Genomic DNA, 15,444 nt, shown 5'->3' with positions numbered 1-15,444 from the left:
ATCACATGTAAAATGTCAGTAAAAAGTTCTGTGGTGTATGGAATTTCCTAAATAGTGTTCTAACTAAAATATATAAAGATCTTCACACTAATAGTAAATAGCAGGAATATATTTACCCGCAAGAAAAAAAAGAAACAGGAAGGAACAAAAGTGAAGCAGGTTTATTTTCCATTGTCAGTCAGTCAGTCAGTCAGGAGACTAACTAGGCTCTGTCGTACAAGGGATCTCATCCCTAAAATGATTTTACACAATCAAACAAGTAATTCTGAGCTACTCTCCTATCTATATATATATAGTAAGCGCAGAATTGAAATGTTTTCAAAATGATTTGTAAATGTAAATCCATGTAGTATTTGTTATCCATTTGGGTTTTACAACAATTTAGAAGTCAGTTATCCTCTGCTACATTGTGTCACGAGTTGGATCAAGTCCCATGAAAGGAAAAGTAATGTAAGTAAAGTAATGTAATAGTAATGTAAGTCATTCTAAGCAACTTTCAAATACAGGTATAGGACCCCTTATCTGGAAACTCATTATCCACAAATTACGTTAATAGAGTTCCCATAAACTCTATTATAAGCAAATAATGATCATTTTTAAAAATGATTCCCTTTTCTCTGTAATAATAAAACAGTACCTGTACTTGATCCCAACTAAGATATAATTACCCCTTATTGGGGGCAGAACAGCCCTATTGGGTTTATTTAATGGTTAAATGATTCCCTTTTCTCTGTAATAATAAAACAGTACCTGTACTTGATCCCAACTAAGATATAATTACCCCTTATTGGGGGCAGAACAGCCCTATTGGGTTTATTTAATGGTTAAATGATTCCCTTTTCTCTGTAATAATAAAACAGTACCTGTACTTGATCCCAACTAAGATATAATTACCCCTTATTGGGGCAGAACAGCCCTATTGGGTTTATTTAATGGTTAAATAATTTCCCTTTTCTCTGTAATAATAAAACAGTACCTGTACTTGATCCCAACTAAGATATAATTACCCCTTATTGGGGGCAGAACAGCCCTATTGGGTTTATTTAATGATTAAATGATTCCCTTTTCTCTGTAATAATAAAACAGTACCTGTACTTGATCCCAACTAAGATATAATTACCCCTTATTGGGGGCAGAACAGCCCTAGTGGGTTTATTTAATGGTTAAATGATTCCCTTTTCTCTGTAATAATAAAACAGTACCTGTACTTGATCCCAACTAAGATATAATTACCCCTTATTGGGGGCAGAACAGCCCTATTGGGTTTATTTAATGGTTAAATGATTCCCTTTTCTCTGTAATAATAAAACAGTACCTGTACTTGATCCCAACTAAGATATAATTACCCCTTATTGGGGGCAGAACAATCCTATTGGGTTTATTTCATGTTTAATTGATTTATTTAGTAGACTTAAGTTATGGAGATCCAAATTGCGGAAAGACCCCTTATCCAGAAAACCCCATGTCCCGAGCATTCTGGATCACAGGTCCCGTAACTGCATATACCGAGCTTTAAGTTTTCCCCATGATATTTCTTTATATCACTTTCTTGCACACACAAAAAAATAGAATAATCAATCGACAATATACCAGGGCAGAGCTTTGCCCTCAGGGGGTGGAAGTCACCTTTCCCTCAGCGTTACAGTAATAAGAGTCATCAGTAGCAGATGCTGTGTGACAGGACTGTATTCCAGGATATGATCACGTTCAAACTGAAAGTTTATAACTGGCACCGAAATGTTTTGAATGTGTATGAAATGGAGAAACTTAGTCAGACTTATAGAACCAGACTCGCTAATTCAGCAAATTTATGTAATGATCCCCGGTTTTACATTCTGAACTTATTTTTTTTTTCACTTCTGAAAATTTGAAACACAGCATTAAAAAATTCTGCCCAAAAAAAATTCTGCTTTTTTTTTGTTTGAGTATGCATATAATTGTTATTTAATTCTAAAGTTTTGTACATACTGTATATATTGAATTGTACAATTTATATACTTTTCGCCCAGACACGAAGGCCTAAAACTACATTCATGTTCCAGGTACCAGTGCATAAACAAAAAAGGAAAATAATACCATATAAAAAATGTATTCTCACATACAAATATGAGGGACAGGTATGGGGTCCCGGAAATCCATTATGTTCCAAATTACGGAAAGACTCCATTTTAATCAAATACCTGTACTTGATCCCAACTAAGATATAATTACCCCTTATTGGGGGCAGAACAGCCCTATTGGGTTTATTTCATGTTTAAATGATTCCCTTTTCTCTGTAATAATAAAACAGTACCTGTACTTGATCCCAACTAAGATATAATTACCCCTTATTGGGGCAGAACAGCCCTATTGGGTTTATTTAATGGTTAAATGATTCCCTTTTCTCTGTAATAATAAAACAGTACCTGTAATTGATCCCAACTAAGATATAATTACCCCTTATTGGGGCAGAACAGCCCTATTGGGTTTATTTAATGGTTAAATGATTCCCTTTTCTCTGTAATAATAAAACAGTACCTGTACTTGATCCCAACTAAGATATAATTACCCCTTATTGGGGGCAGAACAGCCCTATTGGGTTTATTTAATGGTTAAATGATTCCCTTTTCTCTGTAATAATAAAACAGTACCTGTAATTGATCCCAACTAAGATATAATTACCCCTTATTGGGGGCAGAACAGCCCTATTGGGTTTATTTAATGGTTAAATGATTCCCTTTTCTCTGTAATAATAAAACAGTACCTGTACTTGATCCCAACTAAGATATAATTACCCCTTATTGGGGGCAGAACAGCCCTATTGGGTTTATTTAATGGTTAAATGATTCCCTTTTCTCTGTAATAATAAAACAGTACCTGTAATTGATCCCAACTAAGATATAATTACCCCTTATTGGGGGCAGAACAGCCCTATTGGGTTTATTTAATGGTTAAATGATTCCCTTTTCTCTGTAATAATAAAACAGTACCTGTACTTGATCCCAACTAAGATATAATTACCCCTTATTGGGGGCAGAACAGTCCTATTGGGTTTATTTAATTTTTTTTGGGGGGGGGGGACATATTTATGAATGTTCTTTATTAAATCAAGCAAAATTGATTTACAAATGCTTGTTCTTTTTCAAGGGCTTACCAGGTTGGTCAGGTGTTATTGTCGTTTTCTGTCGCTGAACTCCTCCCACACAAAAATTTCCTTTGTGATTTTTATTTGTGTTCTTAAATCAAAGACAAATTGACACCATTAAGAAAAATCCCAAAGACTTTGATTAAACACTCGACTATTAGAAAGCATTAATAACATTAAAAACCCTGGAAAAACCATCAGCATTCCCCAATTTTGATAAATCTGCCCCTCAGGGGGTTATGTATTGACTTTTGGGTTAATATTATTTTTGTATTTTTTTTTTTTTTTTTTACTTCTAATAACCTTGAACTCTAAAAAAGAAAGTTTTACCTTATTTGTTAAAAACTACAAATAAAAAGACATGTTCAGATATAACCATGAAAAAACTTGAATTGTAATGTATTCATATTTTTCTCATCATTTTGAATGGGTCGAGAAGCTCAAACTATTTTTATAAAAAAACTCAAGTTGACTAAATAGTTGATATGTTGCCTAGGAGAGCTCCCATTGGCTTGCTCGTCACCTCGCAAGTTTTTGATGCTTAACTTCAATTCAATTTTTTTTTGCTTAAATATCGAATACTCTTGACTATGAAGATTTTTATTCCTCCGGGTCATGGTATATCTAGTATAAATAAAGCTAAAGCAACTGGACTTAAGTAATTATTGAAATGATTACTTAACAAGTCCAGTTGCTTTAGATGTATTTATACTAGATATCGAATATTTTTGTTTTTTTTATACCATTCTTCAAATTCATAATTTTTAGAGCAAAAAAACCTGAATTGCAGAATAAAAATACAAACCGGATTCCAAAAAAGTTGGGACACTAAACAAATTGTGAATAAAAACTGAACGCAATGATGTGGAGGTGCCAACTTCTAATATTTTATTCAGAATAGAACATAAATCATGGAACAGAAGTTTAAACTGAGAAAATGTACCATTTTAAGGGAAAAATATGTTGATTCAGAATTTCATGGTGTCAACAAATCCCAAAAAAGTTGGGACAAATAGCAATAAGAGGCTGGAAAAAGTTAATTTGAGCATAACGAAGAGCTGGAAGACCAAATAACACTAATTAGGTCAATTGGCAACATGATTGGGTATAAAAAGAGCTTCTCAGAGTGGCAGTGTCTCTCAGAAGCCAAGATGGGTAGAGGATCACCAATTCCCACAATGTTGCGCAGAAAGATAGTGGAGCAATATCAGAAAGGTGTTACCCAGCTAAAAATTGCAAAGATTTTGCATCTATCATCATCAACTGTGCATAACATCATCCGAAGATTCAGAGAATCTGGAACAATCTCTGTGCGTAAGGGTCAAGGCCGTAAAACCATACTGGATGCCCGTGATCTCCGGGCCCTTAAACGACACTGCACCACAAACAGGAATGCTACTGTAAAGGAAATCACAGAATTGGCTCAGGAATACTTCCAGAAACCATTGTCAGTGAACACAATCCACCGTGCCATCCGCCGTTGCCAGCTGAAACTCTACAGTGCAAAGAAGAAGCCATTTCTAAGCAAATCCACAAGCTCTGGCATTTTCACTGGGCCAGGGATCATTCAAAATGGAGTGTGGCAAAATGGAAGACTGTTCTGTGGTCAGACATGTCACGATTCGAAGTTCTTTTTGGAAATCTGGAACGCCATGTCATCCGGACCAAAGAGGACAAGGACAACTCAAGTTGTTATCAACGCTCAGTTCAGAAGCCTGCATCTCTGATGGTATGGGGTTGCATGAGTGCGTGTGGAAAGGCAGCATCAATGCAGAAAAATATATTCAGGTTCTAGAACAACATATGCTCCCATCCAGACAACATCTCTTTCAGGGAAGACCCTGCATTTTTCAACAAGATAATGCCAGACCACATTCTGCATCAATCACAACATCATGGCTGCGTAGGAGAAGGATCCGGGTACTGAAATGGCCAGTCTGCAGCCCAGATCTTTCACCTATAGAGAACATTTGGCGCATCATAAAGAGGAAGGTGCGACAAAGAAGGCCCAAGACGATTGAACAGTTAGAGGCCTGTATTAGACAAGAATGGGAGAGCATTCCTATTCCTAAACTTGAGAAACTGGTCTCCTCGGTCCCCAGACGTCTGTTGAGTGTTGTAAGAAGAAGGGGAGATGCCACACAGTGGTGAAAATGGCCTTGTCCCAACTTTTTTGGGATTTGTTGACACCATGAAATTCTGAATCAACATATTTTTCCCTTAAAATGGTACATTTTCTCAGTTTAAACTTTTGTTCTGTGATTTTTGTTCTATTCTGAATAAAATATTAGAAGTTGGCACCTCCACATCATTGCATTCAGTTTTTATTCACAATTTGTTTAGTGTCCCAACTTTTTTGGAATCCGGGTTGTACAAACATTGTCAAATACCCTATGTCTAAGCTTTTACAAAATGAATAACAAGAACCTGATGTTTGTAGCACTGGTAATGTTTAATTTTTAGACTATATATATAGCCCTTTAAGCCCCTAGGTCCCGGTCATAGCAGAGAAGTAAAGCTTAAGGGGCAGCTGCTTCTCCGTGCTACTGCGCGGCAGCCTGACTTAGGGGAAATGTATTAGTTCACCTCAGTGATAACTTTCAGTATGATGTGGATGATGTTATTCTTACATTATTTTATGTTATAGTGGTTTTAGTACCAGTGGAATATAAATAACTTAAATAGTAGAAGGACTGGATCATTTGGTCTATTAACAACAAAATCAAAAAGTGAAATCCAAATTTAAAAGGAAATACATACATTTCTCCCTTTCATTCTCATCCCCCTTCCCGAGCGAATAAGTACTTTAGCTTTTTCACTTTAGAGACAGGGATCCCCAACCTTTCTTACTCGTGAGCCACAGTCAGATGTAAAAAGACTTGGGGAGCAACACAAGCACCATAAAAGTTCATGGAGGAGCCAAATAAGGGCTGTGATTGGCTATTAGGCAGCCTCTATGCACCCTATCAGCTTACAGGGGCTTTATTTGGTAGGAAATCTTGTTTTTATTCAACCAAAACTTGCCCCCAAGTCAGGAATTCAAAAATAACTCCCTGGTTTGGGGGCACTGAGAGCAACATCCAAGGGGTTGGTGAGTAACATGTTGCCCCTGAGCCACTGGTTGGGGATCACTGGTTTAGAGCCAGCAAGGGGCTGATATTGAAGGGGGCTTTGAGGACAGAGGGCTCCCTTTGTGGAAGGCTTCTTATTGTAGAGATCTTTGACGTTGGAAATTATACCTTTAAACACCCTCATGGAGATGCTTTAAAGAATTTCTCAATAGAGAATAAAGGGGAAGACGATCAATGTTCCTAGTGTGTTCATGGCTGCACTGCTTTCTGATTTAGAGCAACTAGCAGCATTCACATTCGTAGCAGTAAAAATGGAATAGCCTACAGCAGTGATCCCCAACCAGTGGCTCAGGGGCAACATGTTGCTCCCCAACCCCTTGGATGTTGCTCTCAGTGCCCCCAAACCAGAGTTATTTTTGAATTCCTGACTTGGGGGCAAGTTTTGGTTGAATAAAAACAAGATTTCCTACCAAATAAAGCCCCTGTAAGCTGATAGGGTGCATAGAGGCTGCCTAATAGCCAATCACAGCCCTTATTTGGCTCCTCCATGAACTTTTATGGTGCTTGTGTTGCTCCCCAAGTCTTTTTACTTATGACTGTGGCTTACGAGTAAGAAAGGTTGGGGAACTCTGGCCTACATGGTACTGCTTGGTAGCGTCCATACGCAGTATAAAATTCATCAGTTTATAACGCAACCTGTATAACAAGTAAAGTTTATGAACTTTGTTTTGTATAGAAGAGACACGTACATTTTGTTTGTTTCTATTGTAACTGAGTGTGTTAACCTTAGTGATTGTGTGAGTGCTTTGTTTGCTATTAACCTTGATCATTTCATTGGTGGTTACACAAAGGCATTGAGAAGCTGTTTGCAGGTGTTAATACAGAAGGTCTGCCATTAGACCAAGCAGGGGTCAACTAGGAAATGTAAATATTTTTCACGTAACATGTCATTTATATCTATGCATGATTACCAATATATCTAAACCCAGTCATGGGACTTTTTTGTTAACAACCGCTATCTGTTTGTCCATGTCCCATTACATCCAGTTACTTTCCAGAAAATCTCCACACCCTGCCCATTGTTGACCAACAAACTTTTTCTCAGATCTGCTCTGGAAAATTTGAGACTGTTGGCAGGTATATTGATGTTTTGTAAAGTTGGCGACTCGAAGAATGATCTTAAAGGAGAAGCAAAGACATTTTGGCATTTTAGTGCCAATAAATTAGCCACAAAAGTGCAAACTAGAGCGCTATGTTTATTATGCAGAAAGCTAAGCAGCCATTTTAGCTTGGTCTCAGTAACTTCTGTGCTGCAGCTCTAGCTGCTGGTAGCTCAGATTACAGCACAGTTGGGAAGGAGGGGAGAGATGGGAGGGGGAGGAGGAGAAGGGAGGGGGAGAGAGGAGCAAACTGAACAGACCCGTGCAGTGCCCTGAAGGATTTTTTCTGAGAGAAGGAAGTCTGATACCAAAGATTATCTGTCCATAAAAGAAGAAGATAAATCCTTTTCTGTGAGTGTTTATGTCTGTATTTACATAGACCTTTCTGATAAAGCTTCCTTAGTATTTACCTTTCCTTCTCCTTTAGAGATATCCGACAGATTGGAGCATTACAGAAGCAATACTGACTGAATCATTTCATATATAAAATGTTTTAAATGGTCTCACTTGTATGTTATCAGGTATTATAGCCACTGTATATATATTTATATAAAGTAGCAAAGAACCAAATACACATTAGTAGTATATTCAGTTACATAAAGTAAATTCTATTCCGATGCATTGAAATGATTTACAGACAATACAGGAAGGATAGAGAATTTAGCGTGATTCACTTATTGAAAGCTCTAGTCTACTCCTCCAGTCGTATAATTTCCAGTAGAGAGTATAGGTGGGATTGGGGGGTTTGGGAATTCTACTGGCATTTTTTCCAGCAGTTCAATTTTTTTTATCCCACTGATTGTTCATTAGAAATTGTTCTCCTGCTTTGAGCAGCCACATTGTATTATACCCTAGTGGCTAAAATCTTGCAAGCCTGCTAAAAATTCACTGAAAAGATTTGTTAAGTTGCAAAAACTTACATTTTATATAGTAAATAGTGTTTGTGTAAATAGAAAGCAAGCTTATAGTATATCCCTCACTCTTTGTTTTATATATTCTCTCTCACTCGGGGCATAGGGCTCTTCTGTTGTATCCATGATGAGGAACTTGCTTTATGTATATTTTAGTGCTTTTTTCCTCTACCTGTTGGCGGGAATATATTAGCAATGCATACAGTGTCTGCCAATCAAAACGTTGCACCCTTGCCCCCATAGAGCACTGAGCTACAGATCTGATTGAACCCCCATCCCTTTGTGTGTGTAGCTTTCACCATACAACTCCCAACAGTATCATAGCCCTCTCCACCTTGTCTTACTTTGCAAACATAAATAGCGCTTGCCGTTTCCTCACATTGCCTCTCCACACTGGTGGTTTCCAGGTGTTTATACTTAGAACTTGTTATGGTTTTGTGACACACAGGAACTCACTTTGCCACATGCTGTTCCTTTGATTATTTATAGTGGTTTTTGCATTGTGCTGCAGTTTATGCCTTATTATATCATATATTTCACAGGTTAGGTGGATTCTCTTTTGCTAATGACAAATTGACATTTTTGTAGTGCCAGACCAAAATGGTGTAAGGGTGCCAGCCTACTGGAGCTGCCCAATTCTCACAGGCTGATTTGACACCATTGTTGTTGAATTTTTTCGAAGGATTAAAGTTGTACAGACACTCTGTGCTGTACCATCATTAATAAAAATAACATGTATCAAGATGCCCTTAGTTGGATTGACTTCTGTGAGATGGAAAGTGGGGAAAAGGGAAGAGAATGAATGTAGGTGGTTTAGAAGACTGGAATTTCCAGAGGGTATGGGTAAAGGGAAGGAAAAAAATAGGGGTACGAAATAGAGCAAAGTAGGGTAGGAGACTGGGAATCCCATCTTATTTGGGGATCCAATCTTCTAGATTTTATTTAAATAAGGCATGATACTGTATGTATAGAACCAAATTAGGTTAAAGGACAATGAAAGGTTAATATAAATTAAAAGTAAGTCTAAAGGCATTCTTTTTAAGCACTTAATGCATATCTAAATTCCCAGATCCCTGCTTGCTTCTCTGAGATATGGTGCTGGCAGCCTACAGTGTGAAGCCTACAGTGACATCACTGAAATCTCTCTCCCCTTCCTGTAGGTGCCAGCGGCAGCCTTCCTATTCTCTGAGCATGTGTGTAACTTGATCCTGTCTCCTGTTCTGAGCTACACATGCCCACCAGCCAATCAGAAGCGGATCTGGCAGAGGGGAGGGGGGAAGGGAATTAAACACATGTGCAGTATGAAGCAAGGAGGGAAAGGAAGGGAGAATACCTTTTTAGAGATGGCTGCCTGTTCTAGAAAATGTGCAGTAAGTGTGACTGAGTAAATATGTGATTAGGTGAGCCAAAAGTGTGGCGTTTTTACTAAACAATAGGAGGACTATTGGGCTGTATGCTTTTTACATTTTGACTTGCAGTCTCCTTTAAAAACAAAAAAACAGTATCATAAAATGGAAAAACATTTAATTACAATGTACTATTATTTTCTAACCTTATTTATGACACGACACAATGCACAAAATAATAGAACCATTTCCCTTAAGTCCCCCACAAACTGGTGTTATTTTAAAGCTGGCCATACCCGCACCGATATTATCATACAAAACCCCATATTGTAAGATAATTGCTGTGTTTATGGTGGATCGACGAGACGGCCGATATTGCAAAAGCTTCGGATAATGGTCGTCTTGTCGATCAGGCAGGACAAAAGATTGCGTTTAGGGCTGAATCAGTAGAGGTAGAATCCCTGTTGTTTCTACCTCTATATCTGACGATTCAGCCCTGAATGTCAGTGGAGTAATTGGTACGTGTATGGCCACCATAAGATTAATGCAGAGCTTATTCTTTTGGGGTAATTAAAAAACTGGTAGGGTGTTATACCAGAAATCAGTCAGATTTGAAAGAGTCAAACTATTTGCACCAAAGAACGATGGTTGTTTTTGCGTGTAATTTGTATGTTTGATGTATCTCGATGGAATTTAAATCCTTTCTGTTCCAGAACCCTCCATTTCTTTTACTTTTTAGCCATTCCTTGGTGGATTTACTGGAATGTTTAGGGTCATTGTCATGTTGCAAGTTCTACTTTTGGTTGAACTTCAAGCATTTTGGTTGAGCTTCAATCACCCTCTGGTACAATGAAGAATTTATAGTAAATTCAGTGATGCTGAACTGCCCAGGGCCTGATGCAGCAAAGCAGCCCCAAATCACACCTTAGCTTTATGGTTAGTTTCAGGTTCTTCTGATGAAATGACGGTTTTTAAATTTTGCCGCACATCTTCTGGTACCGTGGACAAATAATTTTTGCTGGTCTGTCTAGAACACATCATTCAAGATGTTTTTCTAGGTGTTCATGGGCAAACATTAGTCTTGCCATGACGTTCTTTCTGGTTTGCAAAGGTTCCTGCTGGTACACTTCCCATGCAAATCTAGGTTGTCCAGTCAGTTTGTAATGGCCATCGATAGTGGCAAGAGCTACCAGCAGATGAAATCCTGGATCTCTTTCTAGGGACTTTTTATTCATCTTCTTGCATTCTGCTCTCAGGCTGAACTTGCTGGGATGGGCTTGGACTGGGCTAGTTGACATTTTGAAATCTTCTAGACAGTGGAATGATTGATGTGCAACTGTTTGGAGACCTTTTATATTCCTTTCTATATAACTTTCTTCCTATAGGCCGCGGGGAGCTTTTTCATGGTGATACCACTTAATTTAACAACTAGTCGAAAAGCAAACAAAAAATAAGGCAGATTTATCTTGGGTTTTTAATCACTTATACCTAATCCGGTGAATCCAGTAGCATGTTTCAGCTAGTGATAAACATAGGGAGTATATTTGATTTGTCACATACAGAATTGTTCATGTTGTATAATGTTTATTTAAATTACACAGTGGACCGTAATATATAAAGGGTGCTAAAATGGTGATAAAAAATGCCATGGGGTGTACTTATTTTGTTCACAACTGGACAGTATATATTGTAGATTGTTATACCTGCATAATGCATACAAACCATATTCTCTTGTCTTTTAAAAGTAGATATTCATTTGTATTCACACTATATAGTATGGTCAGTGTGAGACCTGTGTGGATGACACCAGTGGAAAGTTTCATTCACGCTATAGGGAGTCTGTGTGTACACATCAAACGCAGCACAGAATAGAGTTACACAGATACAACACGCTGTGTGGTTACTCGAGAGAAACCACAATATTCTAACGTTAATGACAAAATAAAAGGCTATATACAGGATTCTCGAGAGAGAGTTTTGTTTAAACGAGGGTCTCTGCATATAAATAATATAAGTAGGTTCTTTGTTAGGTACAACGTATGTCGTTTTGTGCTTAGAAGTATAATGAAGAAACCACAGTGTTTTTGGTACCAGGACCCGCTTTCTCCGTCTCCAATGTCGAATTTAGCGAATACCTGTTGGCTTGCAGTGGTTTGGTTAGCTTGGCTTTTTAGCTGGTTGTTAATCATAAGCTCTTTGAAATAACCTTGTCTGAATGTCACATTAAAGAGAAATACCACCAGAATAAGTTTATATACTATATAAACTATATATATATACTATTTTAGCACGTGTGTCTTTCAACAAAGCATTGCATTTAGTATTGTAATAAAGTAAATGAACTGTTACAGTGATCCCCAACCAGTGGCTCCGGGGTAACATGTTGCTCCCCAACCCCTTGGATGTTGCTCTCAGTGCCCCCAAACCAGGGAGTTATTTTTGAATTCCTGACTTGGGGGCAAGATTTCCTACCAAATAAAGCCCCTGTAAGCTGATAGGGTGCATAGAGGCTGCCTAATAGCCAATCACAGCCCTTATTTGGCTCCTCCATGAACTTTTATGGTGCTTGTGTTGCTCTCCAAGTCTTTTTATATTTGACTGTGTCTCACGATTAAGAAAGGTTGGGGACCCCTAGTATAGTAGACACATAATTATAGACTTTAGACCACCACGTGGGTGACCATACAATGCAAGATTTACTGAGGTTGCCAAACAAATAAATGTAAGCCCAGTTTGGCCAAGCTAGGTGTCTGGTACCGAGTAGGCGGCTTTTATTGGCCCGGTAATTTTGATGTAAGTAACAAGGGCATTTCTGCACGTCTTCTGGTAAAAGGGTTTTGCTTTATTTACTGCTCAGTCATTTTGGAAGAGAATCTACAGAAGACAGCAAGACAGACAGTATTATGATAAAGCACAAAAATGTAGGTCACTTCCTTGACCGTAGTTTGTCATCTCTGCCGCTACAAAGCTGTCGTTATGTAAAAGCCTCAGTCAGTGAAGCAGAATCCGCAACCAAAAATGGAAAATCTAACTCAAGTGATATCCATAGCGCATAGAGGGACACACTGGTGTAAATACTGACTATTAGGGGCACATTTACCGAGCAATTTGGGGATAAAGTCGAATTATTTCTTCTAGATAAGTCAAGTACCATTGAGTCCTATGGAGGCTTAGATTAGCAGAGGAATAGAATAGTCAGTGACACATTTTTCAAGGACAAGTTAATCCCTTCATTGTTTTCTATTTCACACATTTTCAAGGGAAAGTTAACCCCCTCATTGTTTTCAGTTTCACCCAGTGTAAAATATTATTGTTTTCCAAGAATAAGCCTCAATGCTACTAAAATGGCTGTTTGGGAAAAATAAAGAGGATTCATGGAAACGAACGTCCGTTTAAAGTCGAGTTTTAACAATACATTCAACTTGAAAAATTCGTGATTTTCGAATTTATACCATTTCGAGTTTAAACGACTTTCAAGGGCAGAAAAAAAAACACATTTTTGTAAATGTGCCCCTTATAGTCATATTTACTGTACTTTCTACACAAAATAAATAATATACCCAGCAGCTGCTGGGGGCCCAGGAGTCTTGGGAATATTTTCGGTTATTTTAAAGTAGTAGGAAGGATTCAAACAACAACAAAAGACCCTCTGCACTCACCCATTAGCAATGTATAGAGGACATTAATGTTGTTGTTTATATGTATGTTGTGGTCATTATCTCATTGCACCCCTGCCTAATGGTGTAAAATGTAGTGCTTGAGCACACCTTCCCCTTGTTAGCTATAGTAGGAGGGATTTTATTATAAATTATAGGGGAACTCCAGCTTCCGGACCAAAATGTGTTTAAGAGTCCCATAAAACACAGAAATCCCAAATATACCCGTCACTATAATCTGTTTCTTCAAAAAGTATGAATAAACACCATTTTTATATGCTGAAATCCAGCTGCAAAACAGTTCTTCTCTTTCTGCATCATCTGAAATCCCGGCAGGGGAGGAGGGACTAAGAATTTGATGTTACAAATTGTAACTTCCCCACAGCTTACAGACAGGAACTACATAACCCACAATGCATTGCACTGGGATGTTCCTTTCCTTATTGACATCACGTGAGCAGGGAATTGTGGGATTGGGTGGGAGCAGGCTGAGTAGTAGTCAGCCAGATCAGCATGAAAACAGGGGTAACCATATTCCAAATCATACTACAGGTAAGGGACCTGTTATCCAGAATGCTCGGGACCCAGGGTTTTCCGGATAAGGGATCTTTCCGTAATTTGGATCTCCATAACTTAAGTCTGCTAAAAATAATTTAAATATTGAATAAACCCAATAGGGCTGTTTTGCCCCCAATAAGGGGTAATTATATCTTAGTTGGGATCAAGTACAGGTACTGTTTTATTATTACAGAGAAAAGGGAATCATTTAACCATTAAATAAACCCAATAGGGCTGTTCTGCCCCAATAAGGGGTAATTATATCTTAGTTGGGATCAAGTACAGGTACTGTTTTATTATTACAGAGAAAAGGGAATCATTTAACCATTAAATAAACCCAATAGGGCTGTTCTGCCCCCAATAAGGGGTAATTATATCTTAGTTGGGATCAAGTACAGGTACTGTTTTATTATTACAGAGAAAAGGGAATCATTTTTAAAAATTAGAATTATTTGCTTATAATGGAGTCTATGGGAGATGGCCTTTCCGTAATTCAGAATTTTCTTGATAATGGGTTTCTGGATAAGGGGGTCCAATACCTGTATTACATTACAAAAACCATAAAAAGGCTACATATTGTTTAATTGATGTATATTGCAGAGTTGCTTGTAATTCTGTTTGTTTTTCAAAAAGCTTAAGTTGTGTTTGGGTGGAGTTCCCTTTTAAATAAAATCAGTAGGTGCCACAGACGGGTTTCCTTTTTCTTTCTTTTAGATCATCTATGCACAGGGGCCTCTTTTTTGAAAAGCTAGGACTTTCCAAAATTGACTTTTCCTTATTCATTTAACAACATTTTCTCATTAATATTAAATGAGACCTGGTCCCCACGTTCAGGTAACCGCTCTGGAGAAAGTGAGGTCATTATATCATTAAAGGGATTCTGTCATGATTTTTATGGGGCACTTTTTATTTTTGAATTACACCGTTTACACAGCAAATAATTCACTCTACCATTTAAAATGTTGTTCTTAACCCAACAAATGTATTTATAGCTGTAATATTGGTGTGTAGGCGCCATCTCAGTGCATTGTGCCCGAGTCTGAGCTTTCAGCCAGCGCTACCCATTAGACCTGCTTTCAGCTAACCTATTGTTTCTCCTACTCCCATGTAACTGGAGGAGTCTCAAGCCGGACTTGGATTTCTTACTATTCAGTGCTATTCTGATACCTACTGGGAGCTGCTATCTTGCTCCCTTCCCATTGTTCTGCTGATCGGCTGCTGGGGAGGGGGGGGGATATCACTCCAACTTGCAGCGCAGCAGTAAAGTGTGAAGTTTATCAGAGCACAGGTCACATGGCTGTGGCACCATGAGAAATTAAGAATATGACTAGGCCCATGGGAAATTTCAAAATTAAGCATAAAAAAACTGTGTTTATGAAAAACAGATTACAATGCAGGATTCTGCTGGAGAAGCTCTATTAACTGATGTGTTGAAAAAACACATGTTTTCCCATGACAGTATTGCTTTAAGTACTTGAGTACATGCCTCCGGTCTCATCCCCACTTGTTTGCTTAGCGTTACTCCTATTTGGCACTCCGTAGCAGTAACACCAGGCAGATGAATGATGAGAGCCAGGGCACGTGCAAACACTATTAATGCAGAACTATCCCGACTGAA

The 15,444-nt window shown here is 38.1% G+C and overlaps 1 protein-coding gene and 1 long non-coding RNA gene across 3 annotated transcripts in view; one reads left to right on the top strand and one right to left on the bottom strand.

Moving 5' to 3' along the window:
* Positions 1-15,444, bottom strand: part of LOC116410914 — an 85,724-nt gene that overhangs the window by 17,089 nt on the left and 53,191 nt on the right. The window lies entirely within an intron of this gene.
* The window catches only part of trerf1 (transcriptional regulating factor 1), a 106,102-nt gene that overhangs the window by 48,021 nt on the left and 42,637 nt on the right, over positions 1-15,444 (top strand). The window contains exon 1 of one of the 2 annotated variants that reach the window (XM_031902531.1): positions 13,734-13,820. The exons of the other annotated variant lie outside the window; for it this stretch is intronic. The gene's annotated coding sequence lies outside the window, so the exon portion shown is untranslated. Of the gene's footprint in view, positions 1-13,733; positions 13,821-15,444 lie in introns of those variants that run through there. 2 annotated transcript variants of the gene reach the window in all.

Source organism: Xenopus tropicalis, chromosome 5, assembly GCF_000004195.4.
Source record: "Xenopus tropicalis strain Nigerian chromosome 5, UCB_Xtro_10.0, whole genome shotgun sequence".
Lineage (NCBI taxonomy): Eukaryota > Metazoa > Chordata > Amphibia > Anura > Pipidae > Xenopus > Xenopus tropicalis.
Note: the sequence above shows the minus strand (reverse complement) of the source record. Positions and strands in the feature narration are given on the sequence as shown.